General features: G+C 40.6%; 1 protein-coding gene across 3 annotated transcripts in view; it reads right to left on the bottom strand.

Annotated features, from left to right (window-relative positions):
* Window positions 1-24387, bottom strand: part of LOC109424545 (tubulin-specific chaperone cofactor E-like protein) — a 74567-nt gene that overhangs the window by 27139 nt on the left and 23041 nt on the right. Inside the window, exon 1 of one of the 3 annotated variants that reach the window (XM_062859064.1) lies at window positions 19158-20079. The exons of 1 other annotated variant lie outside the window; for it this stretch is intronic. The gene's annotated coding sequence lies outside the window, so the exon portion shown is untranslated. Of the gene's footprint in view, window positions 1-14883; window positions 15063-19157; window positions 20080-24387 lie in introns of those variants that run through there. One more of the 3 variants, XM_062859065.1, reaches the window with a different exon arrangement.

Below are 24387 nucleotides of genomic sequence, written 5' to 3'. Positions count from 1 at the left end.
ACAGGCTGTACAGGCTGAACGAAACTTAACACTGGACAACGGATATGACATATATAGGGGCTGTTCATAAACCACGTAGACCAAAATTTGGCCATCTCAGACCTCCTCCCTCTCGTAGACGTTTGTCCATACAAAAAAAAATGTATGGAGCCAGAACCCTCCCTCTCCCCCAAAAAGTCTACGTGGTTTATGAACGGCCCCATACATATTACGAGCATGGGGTCTCCAGTTAGCCTAGTGGTTAAGGCTATGGATTGCCAATACGGAGAAGGCGGGTTCAATTCCCGTTCCGGTCGGGAAAATTTTCCTGACTCTCTGGGCATAGTGTACTTGCTACATAATTTACAAATTCATGCAATGACAGGCAAAGAAAGTCCTTCAATTACAGTCGAACTTCCATGAGTCGATGCTCCTTAACTCGATATCGACTCATGGAGGTAAATTTTTCCATACTGAAAAATAATTTCTGGGTTACTACTATGATGGTCCCCCCAAAAAGCTTCCCAAAGGATTTCCCAAAGGAAATGCTATTATGGACAGATTTGAGTGTGCCTGATGACACCACTTTAAATTTTTAATCAGATTCTAAGTACACACTTATTTTACTTCTATTTTATTGTTATCATTTTTCAGAGATTTCCAAACTTCCATGTGTTTTATGATTTTGAAAGAAATTGCCTACTTTTAGGCGTTTTATGCGGGTCATTATGTAACTATCTGATGCCGTTTATATTATTAACATTCAAAATACACCAATTATAAGAATTTGAAACCATAATTCAGATTCAGCATTATCATTTCTTTTAAACAGTGATGGATATATTCAGATAGAAGAGTTTGACAAACATTTACATGACTCTTAAAAACGTTGTCTTCTCCGACTTCAGGATGTTCTGAGGATTTTACAAATCTCAATGTACATCGTAGATTCCGTTGCATTGCGCAAGTCTACGTTCTACCCGTGATCACAAAAGTAGGATAAATACTGACAACTGGAGAGCCAATAGATAATAAGAATAGTTCTTAATTTCAGGGTTGTTTTTTGGAGGTCCTGGAATATCTGTAAATTTTCTTTGGATGCTTAGGATAAGAAACCCTACACCTAACGTGCCTTAAAAGTTTTTCCAACCACTCAGAGAATATGACTCAAATTTGAAAACGTTTTGGAGATCTTTAAAAAGTTCTACACTATTAGCACTTTACTTAGCCCCTAGTCCGACGTAATATAATACATGAAAATGATCACTTTTCTTATAAAATCATACCTATTCCAACTGATGGGGCAATGCTAAACGAAAAGTTTTTAAAGTAACCCCCTAGCCTACGGGTTAAACAACCAGCTCTATCGACAAAAATCTATATAAGAATCATCATTGCGCATGTAAAACGGCGCAGCCAAAGTTTGTAGGTAAATAAACGGCCCAGCTGAAAGGAACCTGGCTTCGTCAGTCAGCCAGCGCAGCGTGTTCCTCTCGTTCCAACGTTCAAGGTTGGCGCGCAATTGTAGGTAGGGTACATAAAAAGCTCACAATCGCTATAAAATAGAAATTAAGCGGCAAAAAAGCGATCGTACCGCGCCAATTCACACACAGCGGATGGATCGTACCAGCACAGAGTTTTTCGGCCACCATCCAAGCAACCTAGCTCTAGGTATAGCATTTTCGCATATCAGATTAGTACGGTTCAACGCTGCGCGTTTAAATACTAGCTAGGTTAGTAGTAAATGTTTTTCGAGGTGAGTCGCGTTTTGCAATTACCGGCAACCGACAACCTCCGGCAACATTTGCTAATAGATAAAATATGCCCTGACGATGGACCAATCTTGAACCGTGCTTCCTTTCGTGCTATTGGGAAATAATTGATTGATGCTACGTAAAAACATCTATTATATGAGGATCTTTAGGATGAAGTATTTGATTAAGGCAGCAATTCATTGTGGAATATCATCGTTGCTTGTGATTGTCCATCGCAAGACCAACGTGCTTTGCACATATCCTATATTTTGAAAGGACGTAACTGCTTTTGGAAACATTATCTTCTTACAAAGCTTTGGACCGTATTTCATCCTTCCCACGCATTCTACCACGTGGGTTAAGTCAGTATCGAATATTTTGTAGTAACGGTAACATTTACAAGCTGAATGGAAACAGCTTGAACCACTTTTCGAATATTTTTGAATATGGAAATTTCTTAGCTTAGGGCTTTTTACGGCATCATCAGCATCGGCAGCCATGTTGGATATATGGCTCGAAATTTCAGAGTGATGATTCTCTGCCACCAAAGCGAATATTCGTATAGAATTGACAGTTTTTTATCACTTCAAAAACGCGAGGCAAACAATCATTAAAAAACAAAAAGTCAATGATTAGTTTGAAAGCTTAGTGAAGCAGTGATAGATATGATAGTAAATGCTAGATATGAACATTAACCGGAATCACTTCAGTAATTTGAATTCAGTGCAAAATGTCTCCTTGATCGTTATGGTGAGGACATTTCTCATGGAAAACTCCGAGCAGTTGCGTAACGTAGATATAGCTTAAAACTACGCGCAGCAGCTAGCAGTGGCCCTACCAACGGAAGAGCAGCTTCGCGCAGCTACACTTGAAGATGGCTGGAGAATAGAGATAATAAACTATAGAGGGAGAATGTCGCTGGCGTCGCCGCCGCAACATTTCTCACTGGCGAAGATAGGGAGGGATATAAGGGTCAAAGTGAAAAAGTATGCAGTTTGACAGATAGATGCCGGGATGTTTGCGAACGAGAACAAAGGGAACAGCAGCGACATTCGTCCTCTATAGTTTATTAACTCTATTGGCTGGAGAGACATCCTATCTGCCATAGGTAGTATTATGCGTTGCGCGAAAATTTTTGAGCGCGAGTGCTCGTATACCTCCGCCAGTACGGTAAATCGTGTTGGTGTTTTCGGCGCAGTATTCTTTGGCCCATTCGCGCACTTATTGTCAAAGACACCATAACGATTAAACGTACGAGCGGAGGTCTATTAGCAATTTGGCACCATTTTCGCTCTCTATTTTCTTGCAACGGATAATACCTCAGCTGCAGCATTAGGCTTCGTGACTCCGAATCACAGACACGACTGGTGCGATGGCGAATATTAACAATTAAAAATCGAGAAGAATGCAGCATGGGCGAGAATGCTGCAACATCGTACGAGAGCGAATGAGGCACTGTCTATGAAAGGCGCGGAACAGGCAGAATTCAGTCTTCCGGAGGAAAAAGCGCCAACAGGAAAAATGAGGGCGCAAATCGATGGAAGAGCTGTACCGTGCTAAGGAAACACGGAAGTTATACGAGAAGCTGAACCGCTCGCGCAGAGGCTTTGTGCCACAAGCCGACATGTGCCGAGACAATCTACTCACGAGAGAGCGTGAGGTGGTCGAGTGGTGGGGGTAGCATTACGATGAGCACTTCAATGGCGACGTTGCAAGCACCGAAGGTAGCGTGGTAACAGATCTAGGAGTACGTGCGCAGGACGTCGCCTCTAGAGCCGACCTACTGATGGGTGATGGGTGTAGTTCGAGTATCAGGGACACTCTCGAGTCCCTCCAAAACTCGCAGAGGGTTACGGCAAGGTTGCAATGCTAGAGGGTGTAATAAAGAGAGCGGGGATAAACACGAGTGAACGATTTCCACGAATTCTGTTCAGCTGCTTGGTTTTGCTGTTGATATAGATATTATAGCTCGCAAATTTGAAACGATGGCGGAAACGTATATCCGACTGAAGAATGGAGCCAGGCGAATCAGAATAGTCATTAATGTGTCGAAGACAAAGCACATGATGGCAAAGGGCTCCGGGGAAAAATCACCGCGCCCGCCACCCCGAATTTCTATTGACGGTGATGAAATCGAAGCGGTTGAGGAATTCGTGTACTTGAGCTCACTGGTGACCGCCGACAACGACACCAGCATAGAAATTCAGAGGCGCATTGCGGCAAAAAATCAAGCTTACTTTGGACTCCGCAGAACTCTACGATCAAACAAAGTTCGCCGTCACACGAAGTTATCTATCTACAAAACGCTGATTAGACCGGTAGTCCTTTATGGGCACGAAGCATAGACCCTACGTACAGAGGACCAATGCGCCCTTGGAACGGAAGATGTTGCGTACCATCTACGGCGGAGTGCAGATGGAAGACGGGACTTGGAGAAGGCGAATGAACCACGAGCTACATCAGCTTCTGAGAGATCCAACCATCGTCCACACCGTGAAAACCGGATGTCGGATAGCAACCCGACTAAAATGGTTCTCGAGGGTCATCCGACGACCGGTACAAGAAGACGTGGTGCGCAGCGAGCTAGGTGGGTTGATCAAGTGGAGGACGATTTGCGGATCCTTCGCAGATTGGAGACGACTACTATGTACAGCAGAGGTTACTCAGGCCTTAGTCTGACTGGTATGGTAAGTAGTACAAATTTTGGTTATCGCTTGGGTTTTGTTAATTTTACATTTGATAAGTTATGGTGCATTCTGGTTTTATACGAGCATGTGAAAAAGCCAGTGTTTCTTTATTGGTTTTATATCGTAGTTTTTCAACTTTACACCTTTCACATTCCATAAAACTATTATTACTATAAACATCTATATATATGTCTGTCTGTCTGTCTGTCTGTCTGTCTGTCTGTCTGTCTGTTTTTTTTTTTTTTTTTTTTTACTTGGTGGTAAAGCCTTTCTGCCTTCCCGACACGCGTTCGATAAGCATGACCAGTGCTACCGATTTCGTCCATCGCGTGCCAGTTCGTGAGGGACTCAGAACAGAGAAGAGAACTCTGAACCCTACGCCTCTAACCTCCACCAAGGTCTACAGTGCCTGCTTCCCCCGGATTCCACTAGAAGCGACTACTTCGGGGGGGCTGTGCTCATGCACTTCACTTGTTATCAGGCATAGCTAGTCACGCTAGATCGCTGACTTTATCTCCAACATAACTGCTGCGCTCTCATGAGCTTTATCTTAATCTTTAACTGCTGCGCTCTCGTGACCTTTGACATACTGCTGCTGCTCTCCAAGATGACCAGTGGAATGCCGAGGTCAGTTCGGCAATGCCAGTTGGAGGGTGGCTATTCTACTTCGGGTGGCTTTCTCGCTGCGTTCGTTGACCTTTTCCTGGGCGAACCGGTTGAGTGCCGAGGTCGGTCCGGCGATTCCGGTTGGAGGGTGGCTTCCGGTTCGCTGGCGCCCCGACGACTCGAATCCGGTTGATTCGACGTAGTTTCTTGCGACTCAGCGTAGTCCCCGGCGGTGGAGCTAGCTTACTCCGACGGAGAGTTCTCCGGCGGTAGAATATCTCCCGACACCGTTGTTCGCGTTGCGTATTCCTTCGATGTTGATTGGCAGGGTGTCGAAGTCGGTCCGGCGATTCCGGTTGGAGGATGGCTTCCGGTATGCTGGCGCTCCGACGACCCGAACCAGTGGTTTTCCACGGGCGCTGATTACTCAGATAGTCCCCGGCGGTGAATCTATCCTACTCCGACGAAGAGTTCCCCGGCGATGGAAGATCTTCCGAACCGATACTTCCCAGATCGGTGCCGAGGTCGGTCCTGCGATTCCGGTTGGAGGGTGACTTCCGGTTCACAGGCGCCCCGACGACCATTCACTAGTGCTTCTCGCGACATACTCGTCCTAGTCCCCGGCGGTGGAGCTAGCCTACTCCGACGGAGAGTTCCCCGGCGATGGAAGTTCTCCCGAACATGGTGGTTTGATCCCGACCAGTCAGGTGCCGAGGTCGGTTCGATGATTCCGGTTGGAGGGTGGCTTCCGGTTCACCGGCGCCCCGACGACCCAAGACCAGAGCGTTACGACTACTCGGACTAGTCCCCGACGGTGGATCTAGCCTACTCCGATCGCGATCCGATGCCCTTTGGTCTTCACGTCATTTCCGCTGCAGTGACGACAGGATCTGTCCCACAGCCCTGTTCACCGCATTCCAGGTTCTTTCTTCCCGACACATTCGTTCTACAATGTTGTCGGGGCTAAGGCTTGTGATACTCTCCGCTAACATCCCGTCTCGTGCTGCCCTGAATCTGGGACAGTGGAAAAGCACGTGCTCTGGTGTTTCCTCATTACTCGGGCATGCTGGGCAAAGTGGGGACTCTGCGTGCCCGAATCGATGCAGGTACTTCCGGAAACATCCGTGGCCTGACAAGAACTGTGTCAGGTGAAAGTTGACCTCCCCGTGTTTCCTATCCAACCAGGTTGAAACGTTCGGAATGAGCCGATGGGTCCATCTTCCGTTTTCAGCGTTATCCCACTGCTGTTGCCACTTTCTTACGGTGTCAGCTCGGGCTCTTCTTCGGACTCCTGATATGCCTCTATCTCTATAGCACTCGTTTTCTTCCTCGAGTAGAAGATCTATGGGAATAGTTCCGGCTATCACGTAGACTGCTTCTGACGAAATTGTACGGTACGCACTGTATACTCGCATGGCCATCAACCTGAACGTACTGTTCAGCCGAGATCTGTTCCTCCTTGTCTGTAGTGCCGTCACCCACACAGGCGCTGCGTATCGGAGCACCGATGTGGACACACTTGCCAGTAGTCGCTTCTTGCTACTGCTGATCGCTGAGTTGTTGGGCATGATCCGAGATAGTGCCGAAATCACCTTTGCAGCCCTTTCACACGCGTAGTCGACGTGACTATTAAAGTTTAGCCTATCGTCTAACATAACTCCCAGGTGTCTCACATTCCGCTTCGATTCGATGATGCACTCTCCGACCGAAATTCTCGCCTGTTGTACCGCCTTTCGGTTGCTTATCAAAACCATCTCGGTCTTGTGATGAGCTAGGGCCAGCTTTTTCTCCCGCATCCAGTTTTCGACAACATCTATCGCCTCCGTGGCGAGCACTTCTACTTCCTCCAATGATTCACCGATCACTAGGAGCGCCACGTCGTCCGCGAAACCGATAATCTTCACGCCCCTGGGGAGGCGCAGCTTCAGTACTTCGTCATACATAGCATTCCAGAGGGTCGGACCGAGAATGGATCCCTGGGGAACTCCCGCTGTTATGGTTTTACTTCTTCTCCCGTTGTCAGTATCGTAGATCAATGTCCGATTCTGAAAATAGCTGCTCATAATGCTACAGAGGTACTCGGGAACTCTCAGTTTGTGCAGCGCATCGGCGATTGCAACCCAACTAGCACTGTTGAACGCATTTTTCACGTCCAGCGTGATCACTCCGCAGTAGCGGTTACCTCTTCTCTTTTGATTTTGCGCCGTCTGCATTGCTTCCACGACCGTTCGGATGGCATCGACAGTGGATCTACCCCTCCGGAAGCCAAACTGCATATCGGACAGGCCGTGCTCTCCTTCCGTGTATTTTGTGTGTCTGTCTGTCTGTCTGTCTGTCTGTCTGTCTGTCTGTCTGTCTGTCTGTCTGTCTGTCTGTCTGTCTGTCTGTCTGTCTGTCTGTCTGTCTGTCTGTCTGTCTGTCTGTCTGTCTGTCTGTCTGTCTGTCTGTCTGTCTGTCTGTCTGTCTGTCTGTCTGTCTGTCTGTCTGTCTGTCTGTCTGTCTGTCTGTCTGTCTGTCTGTCTGTCTGTCTGTCTGTCTGTCTGTCTGTCTGTCTGTCTGTCTGTCTGTCTGTCTGTCTGTCTGTCTGTCTGTCTGTCTGTCTGTCTGTCTGTCTGTCTGTCTGTCTGTCTGTCTGTCTGTCTGTCTGTCTGTCTGTCTGTCTGTCTGTCTGTCTGTCTGTCTGTCTGTCTGTCTGTCTGTCTGTCTGTCTGTCTGTCTGTCTGTCTGTCTGTCTGTCTGTCTGTCTGTCTGTCTGTCTGTCTGTCTGTCTGTCTGTCTGTCTGTCTGTCTGTCTGTCTGTCTGTCTGTCTGTCTGTCTGTCTGTCTGTCTGTCTGTCTGTCTGTCTGTCTGTCTGTCTGTCTGTCTGTCTGTCTGTCTGTCTGTCTGTCTGTCTGTCTGTCTGTCTGTCTGTCTGTCTGTCTGTCTGTCTGTCTGTCTGTCTGTCTGTCTGTCTGTCTGTCTGTCTGTCTGTCTGTCTGTCTGTCTGTCTGTCTGTCTGTCTGTCTGTCTGTCTGTCTGTCTGTCTGTCTGTCTGTCTGTCTGTCTGTCTGTCTGTCTGTCTGTCTGTCTGTCTGTCTGTCTGTCTGTCTGTCTGTCTGTCTGTCTGTCTGTCTGTCTGTCTGTCTGTCTGTCTGTCTGTCTGTCTGTCTGTCTGTCTGTCTGTCTGTCTGTCTGTCTGTCTGTCTGTCTGTCTGTCTGTCTGTCTGTCTGTCTGTCTGTCTGTCTGTCTGTCTGTCTGTCTGTCTGTCTGTCTGTCTGTCTGTCTGTCTGTCTGTCTGTCTGTCTGTCTGTCTGTCTGTCTGTCTGTCTGTCTGTCTGTCTGTCTGTCTGTCTGTCTGTCTGTCTGTCTGTCTGTCTGTCTGTCTGTCTGTCTGTCTGTCTGTCTGTCTGTCTGTCTGTCTGTCTGTCTGTCTGTCTGTCTGTCTGTCTGTCTGTCTGTCTGTCTGTCTGTCTGTCTGTCTGTCTGTCTGTCTGTCTGTCTGTCTGTCTGTCTGTCTGTCTGTCTGTCTGTCTGTCTGTCTGTCTGTCTGTCTGTCTGTCTGTCTGTCTGTCTGTCTGTCTGTCTGTCTGTCTGTCTGTCTGTCTGTCTGTCTGTCTGTCTGTCTGTCTGTCTGTCTGTCTGTCTGTCTGTCTGTCTGTCTGTCTGTCTGTCTGTCTGTCTGTCTGTCTGTCTGTCTGTCTGTCTGTCTGTCTGTCTGTCTGTCTGTCTGTCTGTCTGTCTGTCTGTCTGTCTGTCTGTCTGCCTGACCGCTATGGGTTTGGAAACTACTGGGCCGATCGGTGTGAAATTTTGTATGTGGGTGCTGTCGGAGCCCGGGAAGGTTCTTAGCTTGGTGTGAGACCTCTTCGGTCTTTGGAACGGTGGGCTCCCATACAGGTGACTTCACGGGGGACGTCCATATGGAGTGTATGTCAATAAACACAGTAGGCAGGCAGTACGACGTTTGTCGGGACAGCTAGTCTACTATAAACAAGGCTTAAGGCTTGAAAGTAGTTATAAATTGGATTCATATAACTTTTCAGAAAAACTAAAATAAAACAAATATTCAAGTTTTAATGGAAGTCTTACAGGAAGCTGTCCTGAAAACTCATTTAAAACTATTGGTCCTCGAATAAAATGTGATAAAATGTATCCCAGACAATAATAATCTCATTATAAATTTTCTTCCTGAATCAATTCCAACTAACTGATGATTTACTTTTTTCTTGTCAAACAGCTGTAGGCCTGGTCATGTAAAAATCGCTGGTTTTGGCTTGCACTACAGTTTAAAAGCATTTGCGAATGCCGACGGAAAGTTTTTTTTTTATGAGCAAAAGATTTCTTGACCGCAACATAGACCCAGAAATACTCTGATAAAACTGTTAGTTCTATCATGAGCTCTGCTATGATCAGTTCAGGAGGGCTTGACCTATTGAAGCACTCATCAGGAATGTAGAGATTTTTTAGAAAAATATGTCGCCTAGTCGAAATAATTTATTGCAAATACAGAAAAACTTTAACTTCATTTTATGATTACACGTACAACTTTAGATCAAATTTATGAATTCAATACGGTTTAACATTTTTTTTTTAGAAACACTACGTCTTTGAAATTCCGCTAAGTTAAAATAAAAGGTTTTGCACCCAATTGTACTGAACTTGTGAGGCTCAGACAACGGAGCTCCTTGATGGTGCAATGATACATATTGCCCATTTTACTGCCATTTACCAGATTTGCTGGTATGTCTGAAACAGCATCTGATGGTGGTTTATTGATTAAATTGGTGAGATCGTTGCAAACTACGTATGGTATTGGTTCTTTTATAAAGCATGTAGATCCCATTTACATCCCACTAAAAACAAAGAATTGAAGCGCTGTTTGTTTTGTTTCTTATTTTTTGTATTTTTTGTTGCAAGTGAGCACGCATCAAACCAAAAAGAATGGATTCAAAGGATCATCTAACATGTACCCCTCTAAAGAATAGAGTTTTGTTTCTTTCCAGAGGACCAGCAAAGGCGCCAAAGCATTAAGGCCAGGGCATACGGGGTGAAGATATGGATCAAGGAGTGGCTTGAACCGTTTCAGCAATGTCACTCACACTCATTTTCATATATCTTATTTGCTATAAAACTGAGCGGTAGCTTGGTGATGTTCCTATGCTTTGTTTTAATTAATTACAGCACTGCACATTAGGGCTGTCCGCTTTAATGCTTGTAATACATCTTCGATGTGCTGCAATCATTAATAATGACAAGAAAATTTATGGAAGTGATGGGTTTTATCATTTTTCAGGATACTTTAAACTAATGGATGTGTATGTGTAGACCTAGGTGTAGACTATAGACTAGACTAGACTGGACTAGAAGTTAAGTGAAGAATTCTGCAAAACGTGCATTGAGCTAAAATGCTCCATTTTAAAAATTGACCTAGAAGTGTAGAATGGTCACAAGATTCGAGCCGCAAACTTATTTTTAACAGATATTTTTATTTTTAAATAACGCTCTCTTGAGTATATCAACACTGCACTGCCCTCGGACGCATAAATGTCACATGTTACAATAAAAAGACACGAGAAAAACGCATTTGAGGTTTCAAAATAAACGTTGGCTATCGTCGTATTTGATTCACCTCCACGCAATTCAACTAACGAAATATACTTAAATTCATATGTTGACAAGGGGCTGTCCATTAATTACGTAAGGGTTTATAGGGGGAGGGGGGGTTTGAAAAATCTTACGCGCCATACAAAAATATTTGGCTTTCCATACAAAAAATCTTACAAGGGGGGGAGGGGGTGTCGAAAAATCGCAAAAAAATCCCTTACGTAATTAATGGACAGCCCCCAATATGTTTCAAAAATACGTATCTAAATTTGACGTTTGACATAAAAACCCCAAAAATGTCTAAATGTAACATGTGGCATTTATGCGTCCGACGGCAGTGCATACGATATTGAATCGGTGTACAACTTTTCTAATTAGATTTTTATTGGTTTTCTTTATAACCGTAAATTGTAACACAAACCTAAGCCATAATACTAAGAACTACCACGCGTCTCCATAATTTGAATTTTTCTGAAACTTTTCGACTACTCTTGATGGCTAGAAACGATTCTACCTTATACTCCAGAAAGACAAAACTAAGAAAATAAACATCTCCGAATTGTACCAATTACCAATACAAAAACTGAGGTGAATATATGAGGTAGAATTCTTAGTAAGGTACACCGGGGCAAGTTGAAGCGGGTGGGGCAAGATGAAACAACCGGTTAACATGATGTTCTCTATTGATGATAAAAAAAATGATTTTCATAACACATAGTTTTTTATTTAAACAATCTTTTAGTGAAGGATAAATTTCCAAATTTTTTTGAAATCTATTTCAAAACTTCGCGTTTTATCTTGCCCACCCGTTTCAACTTGCCCCGGTGTACCTTACATGATAGTGGGTTGCATGATTTCTGATCATTAATCAATTGTACAAATGTCAAGAAAATTCTGAAATTCCACATAGGGTATTGTACTATTTGGGCAGGTGTACCTATTTTGGGCACTTGCTGCTATAACTAAGTCAATTTCAAACCGATTGATTTGAATTTTTGTACAGAGTTAGATACTGTACGTGCCTAACTCTATACAAAATTTCAAATCAATCGGTTTTAAATTGACTTAGTTATAGCGGCAAGTTCCCATAATAGGTACACCTGCCCAAATGATACAAGACCTTATATGAGATATCATAAATTAGGACCCATATAGCAGATGAAGTAAGCGTACAGGTATTCAGCATGGCTATGCTGAGGATAACAGGTTTGATTTCTAGTTGGTCCAGGAATATTTCGTAATGGAAATTCCCATTACTTCTCCATGGCTGTCATACACAATGATTGTAACATGCAAAATGATCATTGGCAGAGAAAGCTATCAATTAATAACCGTGGCAGAGCTAAAAAACTGGAAGCTGAGAAACAGGCCTTGTCCCAATGAGGATTTTACGCCAAGAAGAAGAATAATAATAATAAAATAATTGGGTGACTGGTTAAAACCACAAAAAAATTCTTTCTTCCATATTTAACTAAAAATTGCTATTTTTAATGCATTTTAGAGTAAGGCGGGGCAAAAGTTCGCACGGGGCAAAAGTTCGCAGTGGGTCTTTTTCTGAGCACAAGTTAAGAACCCAAACAAATCTGTATGAGTTTGACACATAATCAGGTCAGTTACTCGTCAATAAAAATTGGATTGATTTCGTTATGGTTTGGCAGAGTTATGCAAAAAAATGTGTTTCGAGGTGTTTTGATAAAATTTTTGGACCTTTTGGAATAAGAATTTGTAGTAACAAGAAGAAGAAAAATCTCATAACCTCTTAGCGTCGGAGAATCGTTATTCCATAGTAGTTCGAGAGGTGCACTCGAATAAACAATAAACTACTAGTGCTTCTTACAGAAAGGGACATTGTTAAAACCTCGACAATGGGGCAAAAGTTCGCAGTAGCTGTGGGGCAAAAGTTCGCACTAGATTTCTGAATCTAGTACATCAATATAATTACAGAATCTTTGAAGCAATGAAGATTTCGTATAGAAACTGCTATATATGTATAATATGTGTAGTATGCACCTCGAAATCGTTCCGGCAGAGGGTTTGAACTTAGTTTTGTAAGAAGTTCCATTGTAAGGCAAACATTATGTTAACCCATTTAAATCAAGAAATAAAAAATAGTTATTATATACGGATGTGTTCACTATAATGTAAGTTATTGTATGTAAATTGAATTATTATTTTTATTATTAATAAACTTATTTAACAGCATTGAAGCTGCTCCAAAAAAGCTGCTCTCAATAGGTGATCGTCCGTGGCAAAGAAACGTCCCCAACTCAACACTTCAATGATTATACCGCCTACAAAATAGCTTGCAATGGAGCCTGCAGCACGTAGATGGGAATTTCTGGAAGAGGAAAGTGCGCTATGGCGACAACATTATGATGATGAAGAGCGCCGCATAGAAGAGGAATACCAGCGGGATATAGCAGAACTCGAAGAAACATTTCGAAAAGCTGCGGAAGCAATTAAGTTGGATTTCGCTGCCAGGATAGAGGAAGTCAAAAAGCAGTACAGTGATGAAAATGTTAGTGAGAAACCAATTGATAAATTAAATTCAGTGTCTAGTCCTAACGAACCGCTCTCTGCTTGCCCTGCTTGTACATCACAAGCAGCGGCAGCTTATCAAAAAATCTCGATACAACAATCGAAGCCTATTGATTCGAAGCGTGTGGCTGATGCTGTATACGATTCGCGCAATGTTAGAACTCGAACAATTGAATGCGATGAATACGGAGATGGTAAGGGAACGATCGATGTGTGTCATTTTTCAATCTTCTGGCAGAGTACGATCGGTGCAACTCAAAGAGAAATGGAATCACAATTTGGCCGATGTTACCGTGAAATATGTGCCGGATGGCAACAGTGTATATGGTGTGCTGAGAAAATGACGATTATAGCGATAGTTTTTAGGGTTCACGATCCCGGTGGGATTATTTTACACTCTCGCCCAAGTGGTTTAATAGAAGATAAACCACGGTGTTCAGAATGAAGCCTTGTAAACATGCTTTACTTTTACAGTAAATCTTTATAATGTACGCTAGATATTTCATTAAGTGATGCAGTGAATTACCAGTTTCACGGGTGGGAGACTGTTGCGAAAGCTTTCATAAATACTGTGAAACTGGCAACACTGAATAGAGACAGAATAGATGAGAAAATTTAGAAGAAAGGCCAGTTAGTTGAAAAATCGGATCCTTTGCGAACGCACGGATGTGTTCACTATAATGTAAGTTATTGTATGTGAATTGAATTATTATTTTTATTATCAATAAACTTATTTAACAGCATTGAAGCTGCTCCAAAAAAGCTGCTCTCAATAGGTGATCGTCCGTGGCAAAGAAACGTCCCCAACTCAACAATAGTATAGTTTGTAAATTGACAGCTATATTTCATCACCATACTGACGGGGATAAGATTCGATTACGGTCATGTTCAACAGTTTTGCTGCATATTTGTTTTTTTTTCATGTATTTTGTGCAACATGTATCTCTATGATTACCCCACAATGTATTTTGACAACTTTCAGTAACGCTGGAAAGGACAGCTCTTAGTTGATAGTTGTGGAAGTCTTAATAAAACACATTCTATACAAAAGCTGAACACCAGGTCGTATTCCAGCTGGGCCGTAATGCTAAGAACAGAAGGAAACAGATTTCATGGCTAGAGTGAAAAGACGAACATGAATTAACATGAAATAAATGAACATCACACCAATAAACTACCCTGTACAAGGTGCGAACTTTTGCCCCGCATAATGCGAACTTTTGCCCCCACTATGGGGCAAAAGTTCGCATTGGAGTACTTGTATTAAAAATTGTATTACTAAAACTACAAAAGTTACGCGAAAAAATCTAGTACTACGTTTTGAAGGCAACATGATAGGGACCCCTTTAACGAAGAAAAATGATATTGTTTTCTTTTCGTTTATGAGTTATTTTGTGAAGTCTGTTAGGTGCGAACTTTTGCCCCGCATTACTCTACCCATATCATTCAAAAATGAAAAAAAGCTTTAATAAAGAGAGACTTCAAAGCATAAACATATCTTCAAAGATACGTATAGAAAGCAAAATAACAACAAATCTTATTTATGAACCGATACGCAGCTTCCATCCCCATCTAAGCAATTAAATCAACTTGTTTGCATCGTATCACACTGCCTCCGTTGAAGTTGAACGCATGTGGCAACAACACGACACTCTGCCAACCACCCTGCAACTTGATCTTCTTCAACAGGAAACGCACAAAATTACTATATTTGTCGGTTTGAACTTTGCTGACCTTCGGTGGTGACCGGCAATGAGTTATAGTAGCAGCAACTACAACACAGCGGAAGCCAGACGTCGTCTGACCAAGGCTTAAGTTAAGGTATCACGCCTTACAACTAACTGGAAGGAAAGCACGCTTGTGTTGATGCTTGTTTGCGGTGCAGTGTCGCGACGCGATTTTGATTATCGATCCGTTTAGGGTCAAGTGGGGTAAAATGCCATTTTTCAAACTTTCGTCGTTTTCAATGATAATTAGCTTCATTTGTTAGGCTTTCAAAGTGGTAACAGCAACTAGACAATATTTGCTCGATACTTCAGCAAAAATATTCACTAAATTATTGCATTTTCATCGGTTTTTAGCGATTTTAAAAACAGGTTCGTAAAACGGAAGTGGTGCAAAAAGACCACCTGCCATGGGGTAAGATGCCACTTCATGAAAACATTCAAAAATTACGTCCATCAGTTTTCGGGCATTTTCGACTCCTTTTCCTCCCTCTGTCCCGCTTTTTTCGTATATTCAATAAATGGAGTGTTACCCCCCTCCCCGCAAAACGATGATCGTAATATTTGAATGACCCCTAACATGAAAAGCGTAAACATCAACAACCATGCGTCTCCATGCGTGCCTCAATCTCGTTGGAAACACTTGGCTGGTAATGAAATCACCAAAAAACCTTAATTGCAAGCACGAAAAACCGGAAGTAGCCAGTTTTCATTGGGAAATCAAAAGAATTTTCGTGGGTTTGGTGGCCTAGCTTCTAGAAGAATGTTCGATGCAAACATATCTTGACACCATTCACCTATAGTAATGAACAAGTCCCATTCAGGAATGATTTTATGAGTTGGGCCATTTTACCCCATCTTGGCATTTTGGGCTTTGTTCCCCTACATTTCTTCAACGACGTAGAGACGACGACGATGATGCGACGGGACGTGAGACAAAACAAAGGAGTTTTGTCCAGACCGTCAGCTCGCAGCAGCGAACGTGGAACGATGTAGATGTTCCGCTTCTGCGCAGTTCATATCGTAAGCTCGGTTTTTATGGATATTGCAAACGATTATAAATTACATGACGACAGATAGAGGAAGCGAGTAGGGGCTTACCGACTGGCTACCAGAGGCATACAGTTCTAAATCATGGTTGGAGCGGTTACTTATTCGTTTGACGGTGCTTATAGTAGAAATCAGCTGACTGGTTTCGTTGTCTAAGTGCACGCGCCTACTGGTGGGCATATATGTAGATAGCTCTGAACATGACTTGGCAGTTTATAGGGTTGCCCTTTGTTTTGATATTTGGTTCGTACAACACCCATACTTCCCATATTTTAAGGCTTTTTACGGCATCATCAGCATCGGCAGCCATGTTGGGTATGAGCCTCAAAATTTCAAAGTGATAATTCTCTGCCATCAAAGCGAATATTCGTATAAAAAAGTATCATCCTATATGCTCACTCGCAGTGATTGCGATGATACTTTTTCTGCTGCGTTGCTGCAGAATTGACAGTTTTTTATCACTTCAAAAACGCGAGGCAAACAATCATTGAAAAGCAAAAAGTCAATGATTCGTTTGAAAACTTAGTGATGCAGCAAGACACCTTAAACAAAGTTCTTATTCATATTTATGTCATGTAGTGCTACTAGCGATTACATTTTTTATTGATTGCACAGCGAAATATAAATTAACAATTGGTTTGTCTCAAGAGCAAACTTAAATGGGTCTCCGACGGATTTTGGGCCGCTAAATCCGAATCCGGGCTCAGATTTGCTCCAGCACGTCACAATTTAACGCTATACCTCTATTTGTAGGGTAAAATATACGATTTTGTTTTTTTTACTGCAAGTCATTAAGCATGGAAATATTTTTTTGAAGGAATCACAAGGTAAATTAGCGACTCATGCAAAATAATTTGTTTTACAAAATCGAATGTGATAGTTTTAAGCGATTTATGTTAGGTACGATATTTCCCATACAAGTCACCCTCTAAAAGTTGCATGCAAGTTTATTTACACACATAAAATGCTTAAATCTATCAAATTTGATTTGGTAAAACGAAATATTTTACATCAGTCGTTAATTTGGATGTTATTTGACCAATTTGCCCTTTGATTGCTTAGAAGAAATATTTCCTTGCTTAATAGTTTGTAATCAAAAAAGCCAAAAATTGCATATAGCTCAAAATAGTTCAAAATTGTAAATAACGTACTGGAGCAAATCTGGGCACGGATTCGGATTCAGCAGCCCAACATGTGTCATAAACACAAAAGTATGCTTTTGAGACAAAAAAATGTTGCGCTGTGTAGTCGTGATGCAGGCAAAACACAATTGAAGAAAAATGTAATTCTATGAGACAGTATTTCAGCATTATATTTACATTCCATCTGCTTACTTCTCCAACATATCAGCTTAACTGCTGAACAATCCTGAATTAGTAATTGAACTACTACTGAAAACGTGACAGCTGTTGCGTAGCATTTCAAATGCATGATCTTTTGGGGCTTCAAACAAAAAAGAATATACTGTTCAGTACATCAGAAACTGCTGAAGTTATGTCTTTTTGAAGCGCAGAGGGAAGAAAAGAGAAATGGGAGAGAAGTAGATGTGGCAGTAGGAGAAGAAGTGTGGAATTCTAAACACATTTTCGTTTCCAATTTTGATAGTCTGAGGGATAAGCATGTATTCAGCCGTATATTGAGCCAAAATCTGCATTTCAGCAACATTTAAGGCACATATACGACTTATTTTCATGTAAATATTTGCTTTGATAACGCATTTTAGCTGCTTTTTGGTCACCTGGACAGTTTTTCCGATTCCCTTTACTGTCCAAAACAACTGTACGAAATTAGGGTGTGATTGGTTGGTATTTGTGTGGCATTTAAATAGTATGAAAAAAACGCCCTTTTGCATTTTTATCATAAGTTAAACAATTTAGTCTAACTCCATGTAACTTATGACGCTGAAGTATAGCCTGGGATATGCCGAAAAATTTTGTCAAATGCCGCAAAGTGATCCAATGCATGTGAAAGAAGTTATAAGCTTGGTAATTCAGGCCAAACATTGAGATTTTATTATTGACTAGGTAGTTGTCCCGGAAAACTTTGTCTTGCCAAGTAATGGTGGGTTGACAATTGTTAAGGTTTATCAATTCGCGAGTTTTAATGTCTTAAAGCGAACCCAGGGATATTTTTTATATAGATATTTGTTGTATTTTTGTAACAAAATATTTATGAAATGTATTACATTTTTATTATTTGAAAGAAAAGCTTAATTATTTTTATTATTTTGGATATTCGAGCCAAAATATTTATAACAAAACATTTAACAATTTGGTTGCAGAAGGTAACAGGGCTAGGTATAATTTAGATACAATTCAACAAGTTTTTTCTAACAAAGTTTGATATAATCTTGTTACGATTATATCACAGTTTGTTATATTTTTGATTTATTCTGTTAGAATTTTGATTATTTAACTACTAACGGAACATATACTACAACAAGAATCCTTGTAACAAAGAAGCACAACTTGTAATAATTTTGTTTCTCCCCTTTGGCCAGGTTGTGGCACCCACTATTGGGTATAACATTCGAAAAACCGCAGAAAGTAAGATGCGTGCCTACCGATTTTTTTTCGACCAAGTAAGAATAAGAATTGATTTAATAATTTTCGTTATTTACGTGAATATGATATGGACCACCCTCATGCCAAGTCCGTTAAATCGTGCACGACAGTCAGTGGGTGCTTGAAGCTTACTTGGGGCAAGAACAAACTAGCGTACTCGTCAATATGTATACCTTTGTCTGTATCGTTTGCCTGTCAGCCACATAGCTCGTGAGATTGCCAAGAAGGTGGCCAAAGGTAACGTAACAAAGAAACATTTTCCATAGGAACACATTCGGTGGATGCATGCGCGGCACTTCACCGCAGTAGGTATTGGCTTGTTTTTCCCCGGTCTATGGTGAACCAAAGCAGGCGGGCGGTCCTCCTCGGTCGTCGCGATGGTGATACACACAAACAATATTTTTAATGCACCACCCCATGCACGAATGAATTGTACGGCACGTAATGAACAAACGAGATTGTACCTCTTTCAGCGGTACATTTCCACTTAAAAATAATTTGCTAGATCAAAAGTCTGACTAATGCATGTATGTACAATATAATAAGTACTGAACGCAGCCAGCATGATATGACGAAAACAGGTTTCTACGGTAGGATTAGTCAATCCACACACGTGCATGAAGAGGTCTCTATCGAACTGGTAGTAAACTTGATCTTTGTTAAAAATTACCTTTATTGATTGAGCTGTAGATCCGAACAGATTATCCGATTTTGCACAAATTCTCGAACAAATTTGCCAACTCCAATACAGATAGCCCCTGAATGTATGTCACTGTATAGATCCGATATACCCGTGCAGGTCACAGACAACGATACTGGTTCAGCTGATACACGTTTTTCTCTCTTTATTCTTTATTACTTTAGCTTGGCACTGTTTGTATTTTTCATCTACTAAGCGGTTGTATAACGTTGAATATACTGGGGTGATTTCACTTTTTCTCCAATTGCGCATTATATTGACGATGTTGATTGATATTTACCTACTCTCGCTTCGACAAGTTGGAAATAGGTTACCCATAGGCATTCTATCCATCAAATGCGCAGTTTATAATTAAATCTCGCTTAACATTGAAACTCTAACTCGTTTCGTAACATCACAGATTTTTCTTGTTTACATCCGACCAAAATAGAAATACCACAGTCATAAACTCACTCACTGTAGGTCAAGATTTGCATATCTTTATTTCAGTGGCAATCTTCTCAAAGAATTTCAAACAGAAACGGGTTGTATTTTTATCCGTCGGAACCACTTTTCCAACCAGACATCCACAGATCTATTCACACGTACGGGACGCAAGGTCAACACTTCGAAAACACCAATGTTTTTTTCCTTTCTTTCTTTCGTTTTGAACCGAATCGCGTGGGTGTGTGAGAAAAGCGCGATATCTACACGGTCGCAGTCACTAGTGCCATCAAAGTAACCTCTATGGAACACCGTTTAGCTATTTTCCGAGTGCTAGATTTCTTCTAAATCGCGCGCACATCTTGTTTCGTACGCGAGCAGAAAGAAAATAAGCAAGCCGCGAGAAGTCACGGTTTTCGTACCGAGCTCTAGGCGAGCGAAGGCACATGCAGCAGGTCGCGCGAACCAACGATGACGCGAATATGGCGAATCTACACGCGAACGCGTCTGAGAGCAGAGGTGAGAACAAAGTAAACAAACAGCGTTTGAACGTGCGTTTCTTTGTGTTCGTACAAACCAGAATCATATGGGAAACCCGTTTTCGTGGAATGACCAACATGTGTTAGCCAAAGTTTCGATCCTTCTACGTATAAAATTATAATAAGGGGATTCACTAGCCATGATTATCGGATTTTTTGAAATGTTTCATGAAATTGCGAGTTAAATAACACTAGTTTACAAAATAAAATGAAAGTCGTGAACTTCTGTCAACGACCAAAATTGTAGAAGCACAATTTAGCGCTGATTTCGAAGCTGACCTTCAAAATTTTTTAAGTAGAACAGTTTTTAAGTTTCAGCTCAATATTGAGTTTTACAACTTTTTAAAATAAGGAATTTACTTCAATTTAAATATCTTGCGTTTTGTTCAGCCAATTTTAATTCTTTTTCCATGAATTAAAAGCTGAATATAATACCATTCGATCATCTGAATGCAGGTTATGCGTCAGATTGATGAAATTCAAGATATTGGCGAGGTTTAGAGACAATCTCCTTAAATTTTAGCAAAATTTCAAAAAATATATGAAGAAATGTATTTTTTTTCAATAAGTAAAAAGCAATTAGAAAATTCTTTCTCAATGTTTTTTTGACATGTCATATGTATGCAAGTTACATTAAAAAAATCAGCTCAATCGGAGCATTGATTACGGAGAATGAGATGTTTGAAGTGAGCGACTTCGAACTCAGGGCATGATTCTACACCAAAAACGATCATCAGCTTACCGAGTTCAAAAATGCTGTAAACTAGTGTAATCAAATATTGCCTTGATGATCGCAACATTTCAGGATAATAAATATTAAATCAGGAGTTGTTTACTGAATCTTCTTAATATTTCTGTCAGTAGCATAACCAAAAGAAACCTTTTTCTTGTGCACATTTTCAAAACTAGTACAGTCCTACGTAAGATATAGAGCTTGCTGACGTTTATTCACCTTTCTCTTTCCAACATGCAGGCGGAATAGGATTTGTTGTCATCAGGAAAGGTTTCCCGATGAAAACAAATCCTATCCCGCCAGCATGCCTGAAAGAGAGAGGTGAATAAACGTCAGCAAGCTCTATACCCAAGTAACCACAAGCATTATACCATTGCGCTAATTCAACCGTATATAAGTATAGCTAATGCAAGATTACCTTTATTCAACATCTTCCAAGCGATAAAACATTTAGCCTACATTTTGAATGCATTGAAGCATTAGGGGGTATTGACAGTTCAATGTAGTCCTAAAGAACCGTTGCTTAATGCTTCATTGCATTATCTAGATAAATGCTTCACAGCACACAGTAATGCAAGCATTTATTGCTCTATATACACCATCGCTAAAGTATGCGCCGTTTCTGTTGCATTGTAAACAAAAAGAAACCTGCAGTTCACAGAAAGAGTGTAGGACCATTTTAGAAGAAGAAATTTATTTTTGTATAGAAAACCATAAATATGAATTTTCAGGAGATTTTGTCACAGATGGTCTTGGTCTTAAGACTGAGAATTTATAGCTATGAATTATGAATTAATACTGAATAGATATGGCCGTTAAATCGCAAGCCGATTGTCTAATTAACTACCTACCCAAGTAACCACAAGCATTATATCATTGCACTAATTCAACCGTATATAAGTATAGCTAATGCAAGATTACCTTTATTCAACATCTTCCAAGCGATAAAACATTTAGCCTTCATTTTGAATGCATTGAAGCATTAGGGGGTATTGACAGTTCAATGTAGTCCTAAAGAACCGTTGCTTAATGCTTCATTGCATTATCTAGATAAATGCTTCACAGCGCACAGTAATGCAAGCATTTATTGCTCTATATACACCATCGCTAAAGTATGCGCCGTTTCTGTTGCATTGTAAACAAAAAGAAACCTGCAGTTCACAGAAAAAGTGTAGGACCATTTTGGAAGAAGAAATATATTTTTGTATAGAAAACCATAAATATGAATTTTCAGGAGATTTTGTCACAGATGGTCTTGGTCTTAAGGCTGAGAATTTATAGCTATGAATTATGACTATACTGAATAGATATGGCCGTTAAATCGCAAGCCGATTGTCTAATTAACTACCTACTGTAATCGATTGTTTACATTCCCAACTATAAAAGAAACTGCAAGCAAAACAGGGAAAATATATTTGAAAGTTTTGACAACGAAATTGAAAATGTTGCATTATCAGATATGATTCTTTAGAACAATAAGTTGTCCATTTATCTTATAAAAAATACATGAACTATATAACAATATGATTGGGGTAAAAACACAATCGAGAACTGGTTCAACAAAACCAAATCATCCACTCTTTTTATAACTATTAGAAGCACAACTCCGTGAGGTATACGCTGAATATATGTTGCTTTAAATTGCTCATTTTCCCCGATAAACATCCATGGCGATCGTAGCACAGTGTTGGCGCGTCCGGCTTTAATCATAGCCAGCAACATGAATCTTGGTTCAATTCCCGAAACAGCAGAAAAAATCATCACAGTGCGGCAGATGCAACAGATATAAGGAGATAAAAATAGATAAATGAAAAAAACCTTTTGTTTACATGATTCTTTTAAATTTTATTGCATTAGCTATGTGCGATTACCAGCATCTATACGGTACAAGCATTTTAAATACTTTAGCAATGACTATAGTAAAGCCTGTTGATCTAGCATTATATCCACAATAGTAGCGCCACTTTCAACTTTAAAGCTACTTCAATGGTATCTACATGACAACACAACTTTATATCGTACTAGCTGTACCCGGCAAACTTTGTCTTGCCTACTGCGTTTTTTGACGTTTCAAGTCCCTAGCCAAGCGCCCAAGTTCCCGTTCAAAATGTTCAAAACCCGATATTCAAAAACTCTCAATTTTCCCATGTTTTAGGCCTCATAAACCTTCCTTGGGTGAAAACTAACAGAACAAAACTTAGACGACCCAAATCGGACCACCCGTTCGCAAGTTATGCGCGGTTCCACGTATGCCACTGCATTTTTATATACAGGGGGTGGCCAAAATGTTTGGGATAGGCAACTTTTTTTCTCTCACAAAAAAGTTCAACATACTGTAACTTTTCATAAAGTGCATCAAAAAATCTCAAATTTTGACTGTTTATCAACCTGTTATATGTGCATCATTGGCACAAATTTGGGCTCGATTGAATAGTTTTTAACGAAGTTAGAACCGTTCTTTAGTGTAGAATTAGCATAAGTTAAAATACACGTAAATACAAACAAAAAAAAAAAACCTTTCTGATAAAACACTATTTTTTAGACAACTCATTTTTGAGCTGTCATATCTCGGAAACCATTGAACCGAATCGAATGAATTTGTTAACGTTTATCAACAATATATTGATACTTAATACAACGTTATAAAATGTAATATTTTTTTATGGCGAATTAAGTTATACCAGGTTGAAATTTTTACCCATATAGCGAAAAATTAGTCAAATTTACAATACCACACAAAAATTACTAAATGTGTTCTTCCTTTAAGCTAAATTGGCTCTAATATATCTGATTAAAGATAACTTGAGAACAGAAGTGGAAAACTTTGAACATCAACACTAAAATTTATTGACATTGACGTAAAAAAATTACATTTTTTCGAGAAAAATCCAAAAAGTGTATCCATGATAACTTTTTTCAACGTTCAAAAAATTTCTATTTTTTAATAGTTTATGAAGCTTTTGTATATTGTTAGTGTACGTTCAAAATTTCACTCAATTCGATTCACTGGTTTCCGAGATATGACAGCTCAAAAATGAGTTGTCTAAAAAATAGTGTTTTACCAGAACGGTTCTAACTTTGCGAAAGATTAATCAATCGAGCTCAAATTTGTACCAATGATGTACATATAATAGGTCGACAAACAGTCAAAATTTGAGATTTTTTGATGCACTCTACGAAAAGTTATAGCATGCTGAACTTTTTTGTGAGAGAAAAAAAGTTGCCTATCCCAAACATTTTGGCCATCCCCTGTATATGTAGATGCCATAAAATGCACTATAAAGTGAAATTAGTGCTCCATATACAGCAGCATGGTTACTTGGGTAGTACGTGATACATGGCAGGTTTCACTGGCGCAAAGCCCCACAAAACTCATGTTTTCATAGTGTAAGAAGAAGCTTTCAGCCCTTACCTGCTGTTACCCGGCAGGGCGGCCTAAAGCAGGGTACCTCCACTAAATTAGGACTTCGGATGGAATTAATTCGTAAAATAAATAAACTTTGCA

This window comes from Aedes albopictus, chromosome 3, assembly GCF_035046485.1.
Source record: "Aedes albopictus strain Foshan chromosome 3, AalbF5, whole genome shotgun sequence".
NCBI classification, from domain to species: domain Eukaryota; kingdom Metazoa; phylum Arthropoda; class Insecta; order Diptera; family Culicidae; genus Aedes; species Aedes albopictus.
The sequence above is the reverse complement of the archived record's forward strand: the minus strand, read 5'-3'. Positions and strand labels throughout refer to the sequence as shown.